The following is a 24,449-nucleotide window of genomic DNA, read 5'->3' on the forward strand; positions in this document are numbered from 1 at the left end:
TTACATTCTGGAGGGGGTGTGTCCTCCCTATATAATCCAATTAAGGATGCTTCTAACATTAAGATTTGTTTGTTTAGTACCTCTGGACTCTCTTCAAATGTCCCATTATACAGTACACATGTAAAAGTTTAAAAACAGAAGGCTGCCAAGACCCAGATAAAGCAGTGCTCATATACAAAAATGTAGGTATATGGCATAAAATAAAAATATGAGCACTAGAAGCCCAGTGAGAACACTGAACATGTAGAAAACATCAGTTTATCAGGGAAGCGCTTTCACGACAGTAACCAACGTCGCTTCATCAGATCAAAATGAAAAATAGAGGCAAGCAATATAAAAACTGTAACAACCAATCAGAGTACATAAATAAAAACACACCCATCAGAAGTAATTAAGCTCATGAAAATACTGCAAACAACCTGAAAAATGGCCTAAAAAACATTCATTCTAGATAAAAAGGGGGTGAAATCACATGTAACAGTATATGCAGGATATATAAAAACATAAATAATATCCAATTATCATTTCTTCCTCATGGTTCTAGATTTTAGGACTGGTTTCAAAGAGACATGATCATTCAGACCAGAGCCTCTATTAGACCTTATTCTATGTATCCATTCAAGTTCAATGGATTCCATTATATTTCTTATGTCACTCAGTCTAGGACTGATGTAGACTCTTATCCACAACACAAAACGTAAATTCATGAGAGTCACCTCTTTCAGAAACATGTTTAGCAAGTGCATTACACATGTAGCTTATCCTAATACAGTACAAATGTTCCCTTATGTGCTCTCTCAGCCTACGATTATTCTTACCAGTGTAAAAACAGAAACATGTCTTACAGTAAACCAAATAGACAACATCTTTCGTATTGCAATTAGCCCAAACATTAAATTAAATCTAATGCCGGTGTCTGGATTAGTAAAACCACTGCTACTATCAATATATATACAATATCGACACTTGTTACGTGGGAACATGCCTGTGGAACCATCCACCAGACAAGGTCTCCTAAACCTGTCCAGATAGCATAGCATTCTCTTCAAACTCATCCTATTTTTATAAACAAAAACTGGATGATCGCCTGTTGCGTTCCTGATCCTGTCATCTGTAAGGAGTATAGGCTAATGCCTCTTAGTAATATTAGTAACCATGGAAACATCATTACTATATTGTAAAGAACATGAGAGAGCTTGAGTATGGTCATGAAAGCGCTTCCCTAATAAACTGCTGTTTTCTACTTGTTCAGTGTTCTCACTGTGCTTCGAGTGCTCATATTTTTTTATGACGTAAAAGTTTGCACAAAAATTCACATGCGGTAATAATTGTGCCTTTTACAATGGACTCCTTAGATGTAATTGATAATAATAGGTCATTTATAATGCAAAAACATCTTCCAATAATATAAGTATACATCTAACTGAAAATTAAGTCTGTCATTAACCAAAATACCCATGTTTATTTGCAGAATGTAATGCTGTGAAGAAACTAGTGCTAACTTAATACAGATTATTCATGGTTCTGTCGAACAAACTGCATAACAGCAAACACATTGGCATTAAGCATAATTTTATTTTCAGTAGCATATGAATATAATGAATCTAAAGTTTGCAAAACATTTTTGTTAGTCCAAAGAGGTTATATTTATCACTCACTTAGTATCATGAACAAATTATTAATCAAAGCAAGGACCCTAGTTGGGCATAGAGGAATAGTTTCATCAGTGAACCTGGTGGACCATCTTTATTAACAAGCCATTCACTCATCCATCTTATATAACTATTCCGTCCTTCTGGTTCCAACCTCTGTGTCAAATGCATTGGTAAAGTCAAGATAAATAATATCCAAGGACTGTATAATGTTGCTGTAAAGGTAAAATAAATCAGTACAATATGAGCATCCTGAGATGAAGCCATGTCATGTCAAATAAATGTTTAACAAATACCATTTGAAATAGTACTGTAATTGTCTCAAAGCCTTAACATACCCATTACTTATTAAATGTATTGTGATCTAGTTACAAGCAGTTGCAGTCATACCTCTCGACTGTCGAGGTTTTCGTAGGATGTCCAGATTTTTGCCTCATATCTTTGGACTCTTCTTCATAAAATTTGTGGTTTTCTGGCACATTCCTGAGGATTAAAGTCACTAAATTATGTCATACATTCGAGTTTCAGATTTCATACCCTTCAGAAAATGCATGCTAACACAAATCCTTTTATTCTAGCAGCTTTCTAAGTTTATATTAGCAATATTTAAAATCTGTCCCTATTTTGGGCTTATGTCTTCCCATTATTTTAGGCTTTGTCCAGACTTTTTGCACTAAGAGATTGAGAGGTATGGACTTGCATTATTCTTACGGTTGCAAATCAGTACCATCATAGCACATTTCTATTCAATAGGGACATACCCTATACTTGTAAAAGATTATGTATGGGATCAATTTGTACCTTTATCTTAGGTAGAAAATATCTATTAAGACCATATGAACCTGCTGCTGCATCCCATTTAATCTTATTCATAGCATTCATTATCTATTCTTTCAATGATTATTGGATAAATAAACTCAAACTCTGATCCAATAGGAAAATAGATATGTCTTTAAAGAAGTAGTCTGTAATCAGCTCTGAAATTGTTTTTATATTACTCCTCAGAACAAAATGGTTATGCCCTTGCAGCAACCCTGACTAACCTATCACCTCTGCTATTCCCTCTACTCTCTCTATTTGAGTTAATGTTCTTTATTGCATATGTAAGCAGAACTGTTAATCAGAAACTGCTAGGATTGACTTTATGTGAATAGCGTGTTCTATATTTTGTAAATAGTTATTAACCATTGTGTTCTATATTTTGTAAATAGTTATTAACCATTGTGTTGTAAAATGTATTTCAGTATTCTTTTATGTTAACTTTATTGTAACCTAAGCATTATTTTCATCTGTATTTGTCTTGGAGCTTTTCTCCTCGGGCCTCTAATGAAAATGGACATATATCCAGTAAGACTAGCCTGTTCAACAAATGTAAAATAAATAAAATAAAATAAAATAAATTCTTGGCCATATTAATCTAACATTAAGCTGTATAAATTACCCTTTCCACATCTCACCTATAATCTTTCCTCCAGTTTTCATTTTCCTCACTTTCTCATACACTGATAAAATTACCTCAGTATCCACTTTATAGACACCCATTCTCACAAATCATACCTGTAAAACATATTTATGTTTATTCTATTATTACCAAAGTTGTAGCAAGGGTGTGGCAAAGGCTGCAAGATGTTAATTGGCATGACTGACGCTTCTGAAGAGGTACTGGTTGGTCCTTTAATTAGACAGTTTTGTTAGTAAGCATTTAAGCAGTCACAATCATGTAAACCGTTTAACCATTAAACCTTTCTGTTTTTTTATAGGTAGTTTCTACCTTAAAAATAAAATTAACAGTTTGACAGACAGTTTACAAGTGTAACCATCAATCAATTAATAACAGCATGTAAGCTGTTATAGGTTCATAGGAAATCTAGCGTTACATTCCCATGGTAGTTTTTAGCCCTTATATTTTGCATATGAATAACCCAGAGACTGGCCAAACAAGTATATGTTGACACATTTACATGTCCCAACATATCCTAAAACTCAAAGCAAGCTTTTTTCTAGACTTTGTCACTCCCCTTCAAGGTAATGCATGTAAGAGGTGCCCAATTCACCACACACCCCGCCCTTTCTAGGCTACTGTCTACTTCAAGGAGAAATAATATTAAAATAAGCGATAACCATATAAAGATCTCTACAACATCTCCAACTTCAACCCTGGGAAAAAGTATATTCCAGGAAACCATGAACACAGAAAGACACGCATGAACTACCTCCAGTGAAAGAGCTTACTGCGACCTTAGATTCTTCCTCTCCTAATGAAGCATCTTATCATGTCTATGTAAATTTATACTACTGTACAAAGTACCAGACCTAAGAAAGGGACTTTTAAATGTGGGTGATATAAATGTTGTAATTTAATACAGGAAGGATGTGAAATTAAAATAAAGGGTTTTGGTATACATTGCCCACAGACTTATTTGAGTTGTTATACAAAAGGGGTGGTTTATATAGCTACATGTAGTACACGTGCTAAGTTTTACACTGGTAAGACTGAAAGGGTGTTTAAGGATAGGATTTAAGAGCACACCTATGCTATTAAAAATGGAGACCACTCGAATGCCTTGTGGAAGCACACACACTACAATCTAGGACATCAGTTTAAGTTTTTTGTGTTGGAGGTGGTAGAGCAGAATGAGAGAGAAGGACTGTTGAAGTTGAAATTAGAAAATAAAGAATTGCATTTACAAATGAAGATCAATGCCACAGGTCACCATGGTCTGAACAATACTATTTCTATTTCAAATATTTTAAAGATGAAATCAATCAGTGTTTTTAAACAATATAAGTAGATAATTAGATGTATTTATTTAACTCAGATTAAATTGTAAGGTCCAGACTTATTGGTTTAGGTTTTAAATAGTATATGCATCTAATAGATAGGTTATTTATAATTAATTGTATGATGGTATGTAAGACAATATATTTTCATTTTATTAATTTCATTTGTTTTATGATTAATTGTACACTGAATGTTTTATTGTAATGATATATAATATGTTTGTGTCTTGAAGATAAAGTTATTTAAGATGATGTCACAATTAGGGGATGAACTCAATACCATATTTACTTAGTGGAATTATGGAGTGCATTTTACACTGAATAAGTCCCACAGATTGAATTAGGGATGAAAGCGCATAGCAGTAATAAAAAGACATGAAAAGATTTTTATTAACTGCATGGTTTTAGTTGCCACAATTCCTCTTTCCAGCTGTATTCTAGTGGTACACTGTGTGCATTTCATGGAGTACAGGTGACTGCCTTTACTGTACTGGTGTGTGGAAGTTTGTGGTCTAGCTAGTTCTAAGTTGTTAAATTTATACTACTGTACAACACAAAAGCAATCCTAAATTATGCGGAGAATCATAATTGTGTACCCTGGGTCAATCTAAACTAAACTGTGCGCAAGATTTGTCAATATTACTCTAGAAAGCCAAACAGTAACTATCTATAGCTATCAAATGTGGAGTTAGAAATAATATTCACTTCAGAATGAGGTTTCATTATCAACTGCAGTAACTTTACCTTCAAAAAAATAAATTATCCAGCTACATACATTTAAATTTACATTTGCACTTTTGTCAAAAACTTTGACCATACATTCCAGTTCAGAATTAAGCGTATTAAAGGAGAGACCTTTATGCCTTGATATAATATTCCTTTCTGTCTATTGGATGTCTTAATGATTTGAGTTTACATGAATTTATAAAATGCTGGACATTTCATTAAAATTATCCCATCTGATAGAAGTTCATCTGAAAGATAAAAGTATTCACTGATTAGATTTTGCTGTGGAATTACCTTGTGTTATTACAAGAAGTATTAATAAGTATGCATTTTGTCTTTTATTTTTATTATGATGACATTAAGTTGCATTAAGTCTGCAGTATATTTTAATTTATAATTTAATTGACCTTTTTATAGGTTCATGGGTGTATACTAGGTTAACAACCCAGCCACTGGGGATGCACAAGCCAGTGCATTTCTTTGTGCCGGTCCCAAGCCCGGATAAATGGGGAGGGTTGCATCAGGAAGGGCATCCGGCGTAAAAATTCTGCCACATAACTTATGGCGCGAAAATTTCATATTTCCATACCAGATCGGTCGAGGCCCGGGTTAACAATGACCGCCATCAGTCCTGTTAGCCAACAGGGTGCTGGCAGAAATTGGGCTACTGTTGGCCGAAGAAGAAGAGGAGGGTGAAGGCATGCCCGAAGGCAGGAAGAGAGGAGGAAGGTTAGGACTGTAGCAGTGAGGGTAGGAACTTTGAATGTTGGCAGTATGACTGGTATAGGAAGAGAGCTAGCTGATATGATGGAGAGAAGGAAGGTTGATATATTGTGCATGCAAGAGACCAGATGGAAGGGAAGTAAGGCCAGGTGTTTAGGAAATGGGTTCAAATTGTTCTATCATGGTGTGGATGGCAGGAGAAATAGGTAGGGGTTATACTAAAGGAACAATATGCCAAGAGTGTTTTAGACATGAAGAGAGTGTCTGACAGAGTGATGTTTATGAAGCTCGAAATTGATGGTGTAATGATGAATGTTGTTAGTGCATATGCTCCACAAGTTGGGTGTGCGATGGATGAGAAAGAGAAATTTTGGAGTGAGTTGGATGAAGTTGTGGTGAGTGTACCCAAGGGTGAGAGACTAGTGATTGGAGCGGACTTTAATGGGCATGTTGGTGAAGTGAACAGAGGGGATGAGGAAGTGATGGGTAGGTATGGTGTTAAGGAGAGGAATGCAGAAGGTCAGATGATTGTGGATTTTGTGAAAAGGATGGACATGGCTGTGGTGAATACATATTTTAAGAAGAGGGAGGAGCATAGGGTGATGTACAAGAGTGGAGGACGATGCACACAGGTGGATTAGATCCTATGTAGGAGGGCCAGTCTGAAGGAGATTGGAGACTGTAAAGTGGTGGCAGGGGAAAGTGTAGTTAAGCAGCATAGAATGGTGGTCTGTAGGATGACGTTGGTGATCAAGAAAAGGAGGAGGAGTGTGAAAGCTGTGCCAAGGATTAAATGGTGGAAGTTAAAAAAGGGTGATTGTGAAGTGGAGTTTAGGGAAGAGTTAAGACAGGCACTGGGAGGCAGTGGAGAGTTACCGAATAGCTGGGTAACTACAGCAGAACTAGTAAGGGAGACTGCTAGAAAGGTGCTTGGTGTGACATCTTGACAGAGGAAGGAGGACAAGGAGACCTGGTGGTGGAATGAGGAAGTACAGGAGAGTATACAGAGGAAGAGGCTGGTGAAGAAGAAGTGGGATTGTCAAAGAGATGAAGAAAGTAGACATGAGTATAAGGAGATGAGGCGCATGGCAAAGAGAGAGGTGGCGAAAGCTAAGGATAAGGCGTATGCAGAGTTGTATGAGAGATTGGACACTAAAGAGGGAGAAAAGGACCTGTACCAATTGGCTAGACAGAGGGACAGAGATGGGAAAGATGTGCAGCAAGTAAGGGTGATAAAGGATAGTGAGGGAAAGGTACTCACAAGAGAGGAGAGTGTGTTGAGTAGATGGAAAGAGTATTTTGAGAGGCTGATGAATGAAGAGAATGAGAGAGAGAGAAGGTTGGATGATGTGGGGATAGTGAATCAGGAAGTGAAACAGATTAGCAAGGAGGAAGTAAGGACAGCTATGAAGAGGATGAAGAATGGAAAGGCTGTTGGCCCAGATGACATCCCAATGGAAGCATGGAGGTGCTTAGGAGAAATGGCAGTGGAATTTTTAACTAGATTGTTTAATGAAATTTTGGAAAGTCAGAGGATGCCTGAGGAGTGGAGAAAAAGTGTTTTGGTACCTATCTTTAAGAATAAGGGTGATGTGCAGAGCTGCAGTAACTACAGAGGGATAAAATTGATCAGTCACAGCTTGAAGTTATGGGAGAGAATAGTAGAAGCTAGGTTAAGAAGGGAGGTGATGATTAGTGATCAGCAGTATGGTTTCATGCCAGGAAAGAGCACTACAGATGCAATGTTTGCTCTGAGAGTGTTATTGGAGAAATACAGAGAAGGTCAGAAGGAGTTGCATTGTGTCTTTGTAGACTTGGAGAAAGCATATGACAGGATGCCTAGAGAAGAGTTGTGGTATTGTATGAGGAAGTCGGGAGTGGCAGAGAAGTATGTAAGAGTGGTACAGGATATGTACGAGGGTAGTGTGACAGTGGTGAGGACTGCAGTGGGAGTGACAGATCCATTTAAGGTGGAGGTGGGATTACATCAAGGATCAGCTCTGAGTCCTTTCTTATTTGCAGTGGTGATGGACAGGTTGACAGATGAGATCAGACAGGAGGCCCCGAGGACTATGATGTTTGCAGATGACATTGTGATCTGTAGTGAGAGTAGGAATCAGGTTGAGGAGACTCTGGAGAGGTGGAGATATGCTCTAGAGAGCAGAGGAATGAAGGTCAGCAGGGCTAAGACAGAATATATGTGTGTAAATGAGAGGGAGGGTAGAGGAATGGTGAGGATGCAGGGAGTAGAGTTGGTAAAGGTGGACAAGTTTAAGTACTTGGGATCAACAGTTCAGAGTAATGGTGAATGTGGAAGAGAGGTGAAGAAGAAAGTACAGGCAGGGAGGAATGGGTGGAGAAGAGTGTCAGGAGTGATTTGTGACAGACGGGTACCAGTAAGAGTGAAAGGGAAGGTCTACAAGACAGTAGTGAGACCAGCTATGTTATATGGGTTGGAGACAGTGGCATTGACAAAAAGGCAGGAGTCAGAGCTGGATGTGGCAGAGTTAAAGATGTTAAGATTTGCACTCGGTGTGACTAGGATGGATAGGATTAGGAATCAGTATATTATAGGGTCAGCTCATGTTGGACAGTTTGGAAACAAATCAAGAGAGACGAGATTGCGTTGGTTTGGACATGTGCTGAGGAGAGATGATGGGTATATTGGGAAAAAGATGCTAAGGATGGAGCTGCCAGGTAAGAGGAAAAGAGGAAGGCCTAAGATAAGGCTTATGGACGTGGTGAGAGAGGACATGCAGGCGGTTGGTGTGACAGAGCAAGATGCAGAGGATAGGAAGAAATGGAAAGAGATGATCCGCTGTGGCGACCCCTAATGGGAAAAGCTGAAGGATGACGATGATGAGGTGTATACTAGGTTAACAACCACAGGGACCTATTCAAGCCTAACCATGCTTCCCAAATATATCTGACAAGTTTAAGAATATTAAAAGATTATTCTAAGGGGTATATGTAGGCTAGGCCTTGAGTGGATATAGGTGCCACAGCAGGGGTAAATTTATGATTCCCCATCCACTAGTCCAAATTACACTTGAATTGGGTTAGGGAATAACTCTGCATCACGTGGATGAAAAGCTTGTTCCAGAGAAAGGTTAATCTCTGAGACATATACTGGACCCTCCAACACATTCTATTTAAGTACCAAACAACCAACGAAAAGGTCTAAAAAGACCGATGATGATGAAAAAACAACAAGGATTCCACGTAGAAAAGGTTTATTCTTAAAACAAGACTTAGCGCCTCAGCTACCACAGCCTTCAACGAGTACAAAATAATGATACAAAACCACTCCCTTATATACCACTAAAAGTTAATTAATCAATCAATTAATCAATATAACATTTAAAGAGACTCCACTTCATAAATAAAGAAAAAAAGAAACATAATTAGACAAAAACATAAATTACAATAAATATTTCCAATTAATTTCCATATTTAAACCATTCGGTGATAATGTATTATATTTTAATATGAAAATAGATTCTTTATACAGTGACATATTTTTTAATAGCTTATGATCACCTTTTTTAACAAAAATCTGCTCTAAAATGGTTGCCTGTAATAAATCTGCATTACTGTTATGAAATTCTAAGAAATGTGATGCAACTGAATTTTCTATTGCCCCCCTCCTAATATCGCGAACATGTTCCTGCAATCTAACCCTAAATTTTCTCTTAGTTTCTCCAATGTAGAAAAGATTACATGGACATTTAAGACAATAAATAACCCCTTCAGTGTAACAAGAAAACAATTTGATTGGTACAAATATTTTATTATTTATTTTATCAAATGTTAATTTTATCAAAGGGCACACAGTACAAGTATAGCAAGGTACAGTGCCAAAAGTATTTAGTGAAAATTTCAACTTGTCAGTAGGGCATATATAATATGCTCTCACTAACATATCACGTAAACTTTGACCCCTTTTGTAAGCAATTTTAGGATTAGCAGGAAGTAATTTACCCAGAACTCTATCACTTCTTAAAAATTTCCAATAATATCTCATTATGTTCCAGATCTTGTTACTCAATAAATTATATGTGGTGACAAAATAAATATCATCTGTTTGTACTTTATTATATTTTTTAGGTATATTAGTCTGGCTAGTATGACCCTCTATAGTTGTAATAAACTTATTTATAGAATCCATCAGGCATTGAATTGAATAGCCTCTATGTAAAAAAATATCAACAAGTTTACAAATCTGTTTTACTAAATCTTGATAGTCATTACATAACCTAGACAGCCTTACAATTTCTCCATAAGGTAAGGATTCAATGGTATGAGGAGGATGACAACTAGTTCCAAACAAATATTGATTCCCATCGATAAACTTTTGATGAACCGAAGTAAATATCGGTTCATCTACTTTCCCCACTAAAGTGATATCTAAAAAATTAACTTTTGGCCCTACTTGCAAGCCATCAAATTTAATATCACAGTTGTTATTATTGAGTTCAAGTACAAAATTGGATACTAAGTCAAGACCTCCCTGACACAAAAAAATCAAATCATCAATATATCTAAAGTATAACAACACATGATTCTGTGCAAAATTATTAGTATAAATGTGATCTAATTCAAATTTCGCCTTGAAAATATTTGCATACATGGGGGCAAAAGGCGCCCCCATGGCAATACATTCTATTTAAGTCCCTAGCAATGTTTGTCTTTAAATCGGATATTTCTGATGCTATTTGTTTTGTACATATGCAGAAGATCCATCAGAGCAGGATCCAAGGATTCCTTGTATGACGAGCATAGATCACCCCTCAACAGTCTGTGGGAGACTCGAGTACATGGATAAGGCTTTGAGGCAATCCACGTAGGACATAATTTTATGTCCTGTATCCTTTTTTGAGAAACATTCAGTTATTGCATGTGCCTGGTCAGGTAAGTACTGAAGGTGTTATGCTCAAAGACTGGTCATATGAGGGTCAAATACAATGGAATGATGGCTTTCTTGGACCTAACTTCCATACCCTTGCCTATAAGTTGTGCAACATGGAATGATTTCCTTGCTACCACAGCCACATGATGGTTGAAGACAGGATTATTGTTTACATGCTTCCCCAAATCCCTGACAACTGGATCTACTCTTACAGGTGTATCATCAATGAGTTAGTTTCTAGGGATGGACAACTTCCCCAAGGATACTATTATGTACTTCTTGGCATTGAGTTTCGGACTGTGGCTCTGACAATAGTTATTTGTCTGAGTCAATCCTTTTTGGAGAGGATATATTTATCTGGGGGGGGGGTTCTGTGACAGCACCTAGCTTGCAATCATCAGCAAACTTGGCTACTCAGATGCCCTTGATGTTCACTTTGCCTTCAGAGAAGTAGATGTCAAAAAGGAGTGGACATAGCACAGAGCCACGAGGGACTCCAACAGTGACCTGCCTCTCTGTGGAGGTGGACTCCCCTATGCAAACTTCTTGGCTCTTATTTGAGAGCCACACAGCTATCCATTGGGTGACATAGGGGCTTATATCTAATTCCATGAGTTTGTCTACAGTGCCTGAGTGGGATATTGTATAAAATGCCTTATGATGTCAAGGTAGAACTCCCAACTAAAAATAGTTATTTATGTTAGTACACATAAATATAGTCCCAGTGTGTTTCTTTCTGGTTTCAAATCATGATCATATCTAACATTAAAGAAATTATAATGAAAAATAATAATTTCTGGAATCACTGTTGTTAAATATTGGACCTTAAACTCCCCTCTAACCTTCTTACCTACAGACAAAAAAAAAAAACTAAGCCCAATTATTTTTACAAGATCAGGAGATACATCACAATGTAAATAACCCTGAGGTAGACCCTAACTTAACATCTGATACACTTTCCCATCCATTTTGTTGAATCTAAATTCCATGAAGTTTCAACTGGATGAAACAAACTGGTCAAAGACCCCTCCCACACACCTTACTTATATTTACAAACACAGTAGCCAATACACAGTCAATCAATACTGAAACAATAGTAAAACCTGCACTAGTTGTGATTTCCAATGGGAAAAGTGACTGGGAAGTTAAGCATCACATAACAAAACTCTTTTAAGATTAAACATAATCTACTTCACTGCCAAGAAATTGTAAGATAAAATATGGAAATATATATATATATATATATATATATATATATATATATATATATATATATATTTATTTATTTATAGGGTCTATGTTAGATGAACACATGCTTGAAATGTTGAGTATGACATGCTCGACAGCTTTTAAGTGAACATTCATCTAAGCAAAACCCCAGAATGTTGAAACAAGGAGTTTCGAAAAGTTATAGTTGGCCAGCTGTCAGGAAGCTAAAATGTACTGTACACCATTACAACCTCCCCAAAAAAAAAACAAAAAACAAAAATGTGCCCCCCCCCACAACCCTCATACTTAAATATACCAACTCCGAGATCACACCACAGACATTACATAGGGTGAACGTCGAGACCGCCCCACAGTGGAGGACTGTAAGAATGTCTAGACAGGGTGAACGTTCTGATGGCAGCTGTTGGATTCCAGACGGCTGGCCAACTATAACTTTTTGAAACTCCTTGTTCCTACATTCTGAGGTTTTGCTTAGATGAACTTTAGCTTAAACGCTTTCGAGCATGTTGTACTCGACATTTTAAGCGTTCGTTCATCTAACAGGGAACCTCTATATATATATATATATATATATATATATATATATATATATATATATATCAGAAACTTAGCTTTAGGGCAACAAAAATGATAATAAAAACTGAAGCTAAAAGGCAGTCAAGAACACTTTAATATTGATTTTAAAATCACATAGTAAGCACATTTGTCTTGAATTGGACTTGGTCAGCCTACTAGTTTCAAATCACAGCCTGAAGAAGACCTGCTCCTGATAAAATCACTTACTGCATGATTTCTTTTTTGCCTTACAGCTTCAGTTTTTCATTATTTTAAACTTTCTGCAAGTTGGCCATATATCATTCCATTTTTGCTTTATTTAATACAAAAACACAGTAAAACACAACAATAGCTTATTTTTCAACAAAAAGCTGTGTGACATTCTTAAGTAGAGTGCATTTAAATGATTGACATTTATTGTGGATTTATTGCTTTGGCTATTTATTTAGAATGTGATTTTCACTAAAACCTTTAACAAAGTATTAGCATATTTGAATGGTTAGTCTGACAAAGTTATTTAACTTATTATAACAAAAGGACTCACCTGAGTTAATAAAGTTACAATGTTTTTACTGAAAAATAAGCTGTGCATTTTACTCTTTTTTGAAACTGTAGGACAGAATGGCTTTTAAAGCCTTACTGTTTGAAACCATAGTTGTTAATAAAGCATATTGGAAGCTAAATTATAAAGATCTGCCTGAATAGAGTTAATTACACTGGAAAACAGATTATAAAATAAATGGGATAGCTACAGTGAGCTGCAAATTAAAAAGGTCTATATTGGATGCTCGAACTTTCAAAAGTTCGAGTGTCATATGGTCAACACCATATGATTGAACTTTTGCAAGTTCAAACATTTTAACGGAGATCTCCGTACAGCGTGGAATGGGAAGCTTTCCCTTTTCTGCACTTTAGTATGATCTCGGAGTTGGTATATTTAAAGAGCAGGGGGTTGTGGGGTGCAGGGGGCTTGCCCCCCTGCTTAAAACGTTCAGGTAGGTTATTTGTATCGTTTTCTTTTTTTGGATGTTCGAACTTATAAAAGTTCGATCATATGGTATCGACCATATGACACTTGAACTTTTAAAAGTTTGATCATCCAATATATACCCCAAATTAAATACTTTCAAATAAAGGTATTAGGACTTTAGAATAAAGACTTTTTAGTCTAAAGACAAAATGCTGCAAATTTATTCTTAAAGGAGGACAAATATTCTTATTGAGTTTTGTCCAGTCTTATCAGCATTGAAAAAAGCCCTAATATAACTACAGTTTCTTATCAGAATCACCACTTCACATAAAAAATGCAATGTTTCCAACGTAGTTAACATAAGGTTGTTTATTGTGGGCTGTATTTCAAAGGAAGAGGTTTAAATAGCAATATGGGAGCATAAATCAGACAAAGCTGTACACATCAAAAAATCCTTCAGCTCTTTGGTGCAGAGGGGTTAAAGCCTTGGCTGTAGCCTGGACAGCTCAAGATACACTAATGAACCAAGTGCTGGTGGAAGCAGCAAAGGAGGGAGGGATAGAACAGCCATCTGGGGGCATGGGTGGTGGGATGGCTTATTCATCTGCACTGGTGACTCCTGAAAAAGCTGACAAGATAACACTAGGGAGCACAGGAACAGACATATGCAAGTGACTGCCAGGCAAGGTTTGTCATTGTAACCATGGTGACAAGTGGAAAAGCACTCGTACATGCAGTGGTCCTGACACTGCAGTCCCCACTTTTGAAAAGTGTGCAACAAGTGCTGAAAATAGCAGCAGACACACTTGCCTATGCTGTATCTAAGCCAATAAACCATTCAAGCGGGCCTTGGCATAGATACACAGAGCTGCTTGTCATTTGGCAACTTTACTACTGATTGCTGAGAATCTGCTTTCACCTGAAGCAATACACTACTGAAAAGACAAAAATTAGTATTTTTTGCACTTCTCTTATATACTGTGACTGTACTTTAGCAGCTTCTTAAGCAATTTGGTGTTACTTTTGCACTTTATGGCAACAAAATCTGTACTGTCTACTGCTGCTTTAAGTAGTTAATTCCACTGTATTACATTTTATCTATTAGTTATTATTATTATTATTATATTATTAACATGGGAGAGCACTGCACCCTCCCTTGTGCGATGTCCTCCCTGGTAAGACTGGACCATAAATCATTCGTTCAATGTAATTGTAAGACCAGATACCCCAACAAGCTCAAAAATGCTTAAGAATTTTTCAGACACAAACTACCTCCCACTAAGTGATGGTATAAGAAGTTTCAAAACCCCATCGAATGAGAGAACATGGACTCCTATGTAGAGATGTACACCAATGCCATGTATAACCACTTATGCAGTTATACAGAATCAGCTGTACCTGACTGGATTAAAACCAGCCCTTCCCAAAAAAGAAGCCAACTTGATGGACCCCTAGTATAAACAGGCTATACAACAAGGAAAATAAACTAATGTTCAAGAACAAGAGGGAGCTGGCTCAGCAGAGGAAGACATCCCTTTCTAGCTTAAACAAACAAATTAGAGATCTTGTAAAGTCCTCCAAAGCTAATTATGAAACAAAAATAGCCAACCTAGCTAAGGATAATCTCAAGGAATTCTTTAACTACATCTGAAATCTAAACGGTAATACCCAGCTATGCACTGAACTGGTTGTGGATGGCACCACCCATGCTCAACCAAAGTTAATAGCCAACTTGCTAGTTGACAGATTTGGAGAAAACGTCACCCCCCCCCCATCCCCTCTAGTCATCCCCCAAAGTATACCTGCCACCATTCCTCAGCCTATTATCTCAAGAAAGCAGGTCATCTTGGTGCTCTCTAAGGCTATAAACACAGCATCAATGGGATTGGACAACATCCCAGGTTACATTTTAAACAACTTAAAACATGAGCTGGCAGACCCACTTGGATCCCCGTTTACCCACAGCCTGTGAAGTGGCTATGTTCTGGTGGAATGGATGACAGCAAAAGTAATCCCTCTGCATGAAGGAGGACTATCAACCAACCATGGGATTATAGACCCATAAGCTTGACTAGCTTCATCTACAAGGCCATGGAAAAAATCATTATGGATCTTATTAACAAGGACATAGGTAATCTCCAAACTCTGGACCCAACCCAGTTTGGATTCATTAAAGGTAGATCATGCCTGTTAAACATGGTTGACTTCTTCAAGAAAGTCACCAAGACCCTAGATGAGGGAAAGACAGTGCTTACCACCTATCTTGACCTAGCCAAGGCATTTGATGCAATCCCCCACTCAGGTATTATAGATGTTATAGAGAAACTCTCTAAATTTGGAATTAACCCCTACATTATCAGATGGGTAGCCAAATGGCTCACTGGCAGGACACATGCTGTCAAAGCCTGTGACTTCATCTCTAGCAAAAGACCAGTCACCACTGGCGTACAACAGAGTTCTGTGCTGGGCCCCGTACTGTTCAGAAATTAGTCCTCAGAAGTCCAGAAAAACTTGGATGGCCCATGGCTCACCAAGTTCACTGATGATTACAAACTGGGAGCAATCATTGAGTCCCCAATGATGTTAATATACTGCAGACAGGGTTAATGCAGTCAAATTATTGGTGCCAAAGCAATGGATTAAAGCTAAATGCAAAAAAATGCATTATTATTTCCTTTGGGGAAGTTGAGATCCCTGATAATTACTTTATAGACAGCACCACCCTAAATGTAAACCCAGTGGTCCATGATCTGGCTACTCAGCTTGTCATCAATCTGAACTTTGACCACCATGTATCCAAAGTAGTAAGAAAATCCTTCTATGTGGCACATCTTATAAGTAAAGGCATCACATTTAGATTTAAGGAAGTTATAATTCCATTATATGTGGCCCTCATCAGACCAATAATTGAGTACAGTGCTCCCTTTTGCATGTTCCTCACCAGACACCCACCTGCAACAATTGGAGAGACCACAGAGGTTTCTCATCAAGAAATTACAGGGTACACACAACAAGTCTTATGCAGAAAGACTGAAAGCCCTGTCACTATATTCTGTGTCCTACAGGTTGCTAAGGGGCGACCTGTGTCTGGCTTACAGGGCAGTCTCTGGCCCCACCCTGATGGAAATGCTACACATTTGTAAATCAAACTGCATGAGGGCCACTCACTCAAGAGATCTTAACCTAACCTCTGACATGAATAGTTCAAGCTGGAGAGCTAGATACATCTCCCAAAGACTGCCACTTCTCTGGAACAAGCTTCCAATTCAAGTAAAACAGAGCACTTCCATGACCCTCTACAAATGCAACCTAGAAAAATGGATGGGTGACCACATTTGAAGATGGCTGCACATTGAGTAACAGCTTAACTCTAGCTCTCCCAGTGTGAAAACAGAAACTCAGCAGATAAGGACAGTAGACTTTTGTGTTTATGGGTAAATTTCAGTAACTGGCTAGTAAGTGTACCACCTGGATGCCAGGAAAAAAGAAATACAGAGCACCTGGAAAAATCAGCTACAAAAAGTTTAGTAGAAACACTCACTGAGGAAAGTGCTGCAGCTGTTCAGCAAAAAAGCAATGCAAACTCCAGACTTGACTTCCAGTAACCTACAGGAAGATATAAGACAACAGCACACAGACCTGGTTAAAATAAATGAAACACTGATGGAGTATATTGACACAATCAACAAAAGGCTGAAAAAATATAAGAAGCTTTAAACAGATATTCAGATGAGGTTATAAAGCCACAAAAATCAGAGGTTGAAATGAATAAAAGGCTGCCTGAATATCAGACTGCTCAATAAGAGATATTTAAAAAATAATAAAATTAGAGGACAGAGCACATAGGGGAAAACCTGAGATTTTCAGCTATACCAGAGAAGCTGGAAGAAACAGACTGCATTAATTTTATGAAAGCACAAATAAGCAACTGGATTGGTATTCCACAGTAGGAGTTGTTAGCTGAAAGGGCACATTATCTATGTGCTTCAAACATGACTATGAGAAAGAAACCTATAACCTTTAATAGTAAAGATGCAATCCTAGCAGCAAAAGGATAACTGCAACAACATGATTTTATTTAAACAAGATTTTGTGAAGAAATATGTGCATTCTTATTTTAGGTACATAGATAATTTAATTTTTATTTGTGAAGGTGGTCATAATGAAGTGCACAGTATTGTGGCTGATTTAAATAATAATTCATACGGGTTGTCCTTTGATGGCTTACAACAAGGCACAAAAGTTGTTTATTTAGACCTTGTTTTGGAAGGAAAAGAAGATGGGTCTATTATTTCTGGTGTGCATAGGAAATTTTTGGATGGAAGCCAATACCTTCATGCTACCAGCTGTCATCCTCCACATGTATTAGAAGCTCTCCCTTATGAAGAGCTTTTACGATTGTCAAGAATATGCAGTGACAGGGACATTTTGTCACAGGAAATAAAGAAAACAGTAGATATGTTTTTAAGAAGGGGGTATGACCCTGTAAGAGTCTAGGAGGCAGAAGTTAAAGTTGCTAATGGTTTAATGGGAAATAAGTTAACTGAAAGGAGAGTGAGTGCAGCACAGCACAGGGGTATAGCACCTGATCATTACAAAAAAGATCCAATATATTTTGTATCTATATATAATATTAAAAGTGATGGGATCGCTGGGTTAGTAAAATATCATTGGAAATTTTTGTTACAAGATAAATCCTTAGCAGCAATATTACCGGACCACCCCTCTTTTTCATATACAAAGGGTAAAAGCATAAGAGACATGTTGGTGCATGGAACCTTTGTTATGCCAGTGATCAATATACAGAGGCCCTTAACAGATCCAGGAACCTTGAGATGTGGTAGGTGTAGGGTGTGTCCACACATTTTTAATATAGGTGGCAGTATTAATAATGATAAATTTGAAGCCAAGGGGGTGTTTACTTGTGAAAGCAAAGGAGTAATATATGCCCTATGTTGCCATTGTGATTTGTTTTATATTGAGGAGACGAAAAGAATGTTCCGTATTAGATTCATGGAACCCTTGAGGGACATAAAACATCAGAGGGAGGATAAAATAGTTTCTTTACATTCTAAAAAGGAACATAATAGTGATGTTACTTTATTACAGGGTACTATCTTGGAGCAAATTAATTGTGTTTGGGAAGATTTAAGTTGTTGTTGTTCTTCTTTCGGCTTTTTTGCCACAGTGGAACTCCGGTCCGCTAATGATTGGCAGTAGATTTTTACGGTGCCGAGATGTCAGCTTGATGTCCAACCTTCAATGAAGGCACGCCCATTTACGCATGTCTTTCGAACACCACTCGACCGCGGGGAGGACATGTAGACTCCACACAGAAGGAGCTCCAGCCGAGAATCAAACGTGAGAGAACCTCTTGCTGTGAGGCGACAATGCTACCGCTGCACCACCGTAGCTTCAAAAAATTATTGTACAAGGAATGTATATATATTTTAAAATATAAAACTTTGGTTCCTAAGGGACTGAACAATGAACTAAATTGGAAGTGTTTGCTTTAAGAACAAAGTGGTTTTAATTATTTAATTGGATATAATGTGTGTCAAATGTGTATAAAAGTGCAGTTTTAAGAGCATTCATTTGTATTCCAAGAAGGTGGTGACACCGAGGCGCTAGAATAAATAGATTGGATTTTTTTATAGTTTGGTAGTTTCATTTAACATTCAGTTTTATTCCATGTTTGGATCCTTTTTGTTGTTGCAGTTATCTGGAGTGTGTGAGTATTTGTTGTGTTTTTTTTCTTGCAGCAAAAGGAGTTGATTCTGACAAAACTGAGGCAGAAGGACAAAATACTAAAAGTGGGAGGCAGCAGAGTGTTTGTAGAGAATGAGTACCAATTTTACACTAGGCAGAAGAGGAATAAATTAATTCCACTATTCAGGGACTGCTGAGACATGGGTGTGAGATTCAAACTGCTGTACCCAGATGTCTTTAAGGTATTCTTCCCTGGTGGGGCAAAATACGTTTTTGATGAAATATATGCTAAGGAGGAAATGCAAAAGTTTGTCCAACAAAAAGTGAGCTGTGAAACAGAACAAGATTCTGTTTCTTGTTCTTCTGGTAATGAAGACCACAGATAGACTGTACCTGTGAAACCTTTTCCACTGTTTCAACAGAAAATGTTGTAGAAAAGGAAAGGAGCACAAGTGTTGACTAGAATAATTGAAAGTACATTGGTAATGAAGCAGAAACAGGATTTGGGAGATGGAGATGAACAGTAATAAAATCAGTAACTTAATGTGAGGTTACAATGCAGTAATTATGTTTGCAAAATATGACAAGAAAATTTGGAACTATTGGACTTTTTCAGAATTTGTTGGACTTGTGGGGTACTCTAAAGTATATGCCCTACTTCATGTCATTAATGTTCGCAAAAACTGTAAGTAAAGAAAACGTTTTTTTCTTAATAGTACTATTTTTGTGGTGTATGGTTTTTCCTTTGCATGCTATAAAGTTTTCTCAGTTATTTTTAAGTGTAAATGCGATTGTAAATAGGTGCTGTTGTTCTTTTTCCCTTTCTTTCTCCCTTCTCTCTTCCTTCTTGTTCAGTTTTAAGGAATGTAGGCACTGCAATGTAAAAAAAAACCCTGGTCAAAACAGCATGACAAAAGAAAAATTAATTTTCTTTTTTCTCATTCTTGCATGGGGGAGTGACTGGATTAAGGACCTTAGACTGATTTAGTAAAATGCTTTAAGAGAAAGCAAGTAAATGAAAAACAGTATTGAATATTAAGAGGCTTTTTTCTAGCAAATAAATGTATGCTTATTAGCAATTATGTATCTGGCTTGCATGCCTCCATGGAAACAATCTGATAAAGAGAACTTGACTGTCAGGTTCTCATATCTCCATGGAAACAATCTGAAAAAGTGAAATTTTTATAGTGTGGTGGAGAGTGATTGGCTGGGGAAAAAAGAAAAGAGAAACTGGCTAGTAGATAATGTTCTTTGAAAGCATTCAGGACTTTTCTCAGCTGGAAGAGCTATAAAGATAAGACAAAACCAGTCAGCACTTAGAAGCACAGACTGCACCATGCATCTTAGCATGGATAACCTTTCTTTTAGGTTACTCATTTCTGTGAGTGTGGCTGTAAGTTTGGGACATTTGTTCCTATTAGAAGGGTAAAACTTCAATATCTGAAGATGTACATAGTTTTGTGTGTTAGTAATAAATTAATAGGTTTTAGGGGGTATTGGGGTTTTTTTGAGGACTTTCAATAAAACAAAAATGTTTCTAAGATGTGACATTGGCGCAAATGGATATGATAAGAAATAACTATATAAAGGTTCAACCTGCCAAATAGTGTATGCATGTAACACAAAAGCTGGAACTAGACATTTAACAAAAAAGTGTTATATATAAAAGGTGGGAATAATAACTTATTAATACAATGATGTTTTCTTTAATGTCTTTAAATGTCAAATGGTTTCACAGATAAATGTGAACTATATTAAAAAATGTAGAGTGCAAATAGCTATGCTACAGGAGACAAACTTGGAAAGAACTGAACATGTGAATTTGATAAATAAAGGTTTCCAGGATAGTTATTTAGCAGAATATCTGGGACAATGTAAAAGAGGAGTACTTATATTAATTGTAAGAAGAGCTCCAATAGTGATAGAAGATGATACAAAAGATAATAATGGCATATTTGTAGTACTAAGGGGCTACTGGGAAGGGAGGAGGACTACAGTGGCATGTATTTATATTCTACCAAAAACTGCTATAATGGAGCTTAAGAAAATTCTGGGAGAAATAATCAGCTTTAAGCAAGGAATATTACTTATAGGTGGGGACTAGAATTTGATTTGCAGTAGTGAAATGTCTCTGGGGGACCCAGAAGGGAAAGTATAACAAAGGAGGGTAGATTTTTTTGAAGAAATTTATGAAAATATTTGGCATGGAAGATGTGAATTTAGTAATAGGAGTTTGGAGTGAATTAAGATATTATACCCCAAGATATAAAAACTGGGCTAGGCTAGACAGAATATACATTTCACAGGAACATGTGCATTTAATTGAAGGTCTTGATATGCACCCGATAACTATTTCAGATCATGTTCCAGTAATAACTAAAATAAAAACACAGGGTATTGAAATAAAAATGAGACACTTGCGCTTTTCCACCTATCTGTTGATTTAAGGAATGGATAGTGGATATTATTCAGGAGCTATTCGAGAGGATAGAAATTACAGTAGAGAGTCGATTATCCAAATGCTGATTATGCAAAATGTCAATTATTTCAATGCAGCCTTTCAAAGTTTTTGGGTAGGAAATCTCATAAAGTCTGAATATGTAAACGTTAAACCTATTCGCTTGTGCGTGTTTTTTGAGATTGTAGCCCACTCGTGTGTGAAAAATATTCATTATTGTCCACTGGAATCGCTGAATGGTTGAAAAGTGTATTCCCTGTGTGCAGAAAAAACAAGATTTTAGAAATTTTTTATCCAGTTCAATCTATGCTTGAATATCCGAACTACCCAAGGGCCCAATTAGTTTGGATAATTGACTCTCTACTGTACTTTTGAAATATAGCTAGGGAGTGAGATAAAATTTAGGTGGAGTTTAAAAATAGGGTGGAAATAAAAGAAAGGGAGCTATGGTTAAGAAGTAACAATAATTATTCAGAGGGACTGACAAATGTTAAAGTATTGTAGAAAAGGAGGAATCTCACAGAACAAGAACAGGATCAACTGCAGAATGCTAAGGAGAAAATAAGGGATTACCTCAATAATATGCAGAAGTTTAGAACGATTGCTTTTAAGCAACTGTTTTCCAATGAAAGCTCTTGAGCACAAAACCCTTTAGCACAAAGACTCAGCAACTGAAGTAGAAAGGGCTGTCACCAAGCTAAGGGAGTTTGTAACAAGGAAGTTAACAAGTGATCCTGTAGAGTTTTAGAAATATTTTGGAAAAATCTAAGAAAGTCTGTATAAAGTAGAGAAATGTGGAAATCAAGAAAAGATACAAATGGAAATGTTTATGGAAGAATTCAATATGCCAAGGTTTGAGGTAGATGATGAATGGTTAAGATAGCAGGAGAAGAGATAAAAATTGTGATGTACAACCAATCTACCAGAAAGTCCCCAGGAATAGATGGTATTCTTGTGGAAGTTTGGAAGCTAGGAGGGAAAAACTGATAAAGATCTGGAAGGTTTTGTTTAATAGTATTTTAAGAAAAGGAGAAGTGCCAACATCCTAGAAGAAAGTGGTGGTAGCTGTAATACCTAAAGAGGGTAAAGATGCATCAGATCCATCTTCATACAGGCCCAGTTAATACCAAACCATGATTATAAAGTGTTCATGTCTGTAATGGCTAAAAGAATGGCAAAGGAAATGCCAAAATTGATAGATCCGGATCAGTGTGGTTTTGTGGAAGAGAGGCAAACATTTGACAACATTAACAAAACACTGATGATTCAGAGGGAAACGGAATGTAAGAAAATACCAAGCATTTGACAGAGTAAGCTGTGAATTTATGAGCAGAGCAATGGAAGCATTTGCATTTCCTGAAAAAAAATATAAAGTTGATTAGGAAGATATATTTGGGATCGGGGGCAAAAATTAAAGTGGCTGATGTCCTCTCTGATAATTTCTGCTTGAGAAGAGGAGACAGGCAGGGGTGTCCTCTTTCCCCTTTGTTATTTGCATGATATTTAGAACCATTGGCAAAGAAAATAAGGGACTCAGAAATTCAATGATATAGTGTATGATAGTCAAGAAAAGCTGGCTGTATTTGCAGATGATATAATTTTATACCTGACAAAACCAGAAAGAGACATTACAGTGCTGTGGAACATTTTGACACAGTTTCATATCTTTTCAGGATACAAAATTAATGAAGCTAAAACCAAGGCAATAGCGGTAAATTATGTACCCACATATGAATTAGTTCGGCAATATCGATATTTATGGGGACATGATAAAATTAAATATTTAAGAGTATGCATTAAAAATAATTCTGGTGTGGCAGCTTAGGATATGTGGGAAGAGACTAAACAAAAGATAATGTAAAAACTGAGAAAATGGAAGCTTTGTTATATGGATATGAATAGTAAGATACAAGCAGTTAAAATGTTTTCAGTCCCATTAGTCTTATACACAGGTCAGGCTTATTTTTATCAGCCAGAGGAGAAGTTGTGACTAGTAGCAATTAATAAAGATCTGAAGAACTTTATCTGGGAGGGGAAGATGGCAAGAGTCAAGTGAGATAAGCTAATTCTGCCAGTAGAACAGGGCATGTTGGGATTAGCCAATTTGAAGGGGTATTTCAGAGAAACACAGTTAAGGCTCCTATACATAGCACAAGCAGATAATTCAAAGTGGGATGTTATGATGATGAAACAGGGGTAACTCAGGAAACAAGGAGAGATTGGAATTTTGGATGCAGGCCTTTAAGGAGAATAACAATAATCATACAGAATATTATATCCATAAAGTAGCAGAAAGTATCCTAAGAACTAAGCCACCATGGGAATGGAGAAAGGAGATTCTTCTGAAAGGGATGACTGAAATTAAGGATATAGACAATAGGCAAGAGGAGGCTGAAATTTATTGGAGAAAACTGGCAAAGGAACCAAGGTATTGGGAGCAAATAACTAGAGAGGGAAAGATGATAGTATGGGAAAACACCAAGAATTTATTTGGACTTCAGGTTACAGAGTGCTTTCCCTATCAAGGATTGATATCAGAATATAGGCAAAAAGAAAGAAATAGGGGGTCCTAAATGAAAGACCAGCACTGGTAGAGCTTTTGATAAAATCTAAAACAAAGTCTGACATTAAATGAAGAATAATGACTGTAGTAGAGCATATAAATATTGCATGATAACTATAAGAATCAATCAGAGGAGGTTAGAAAGGATTGGGAAGAGAGATTGGATAAGCAAT

Source organism: Protopterus annectens, chromosome 5.part0 (genome assembly GCF_019279795.1).
Source record: "Protopterus annectens isolate FY-2018-M chromosome 5.part0, PAN1.0, whole genome shotgun sequence".
In the NCBI taxonomy this organism is placed as follows: Eukaryota; Metazoa; Chordata; order Ceratodontiformes; family Protopteridae; genus Protopterus; species Protopterus annectens.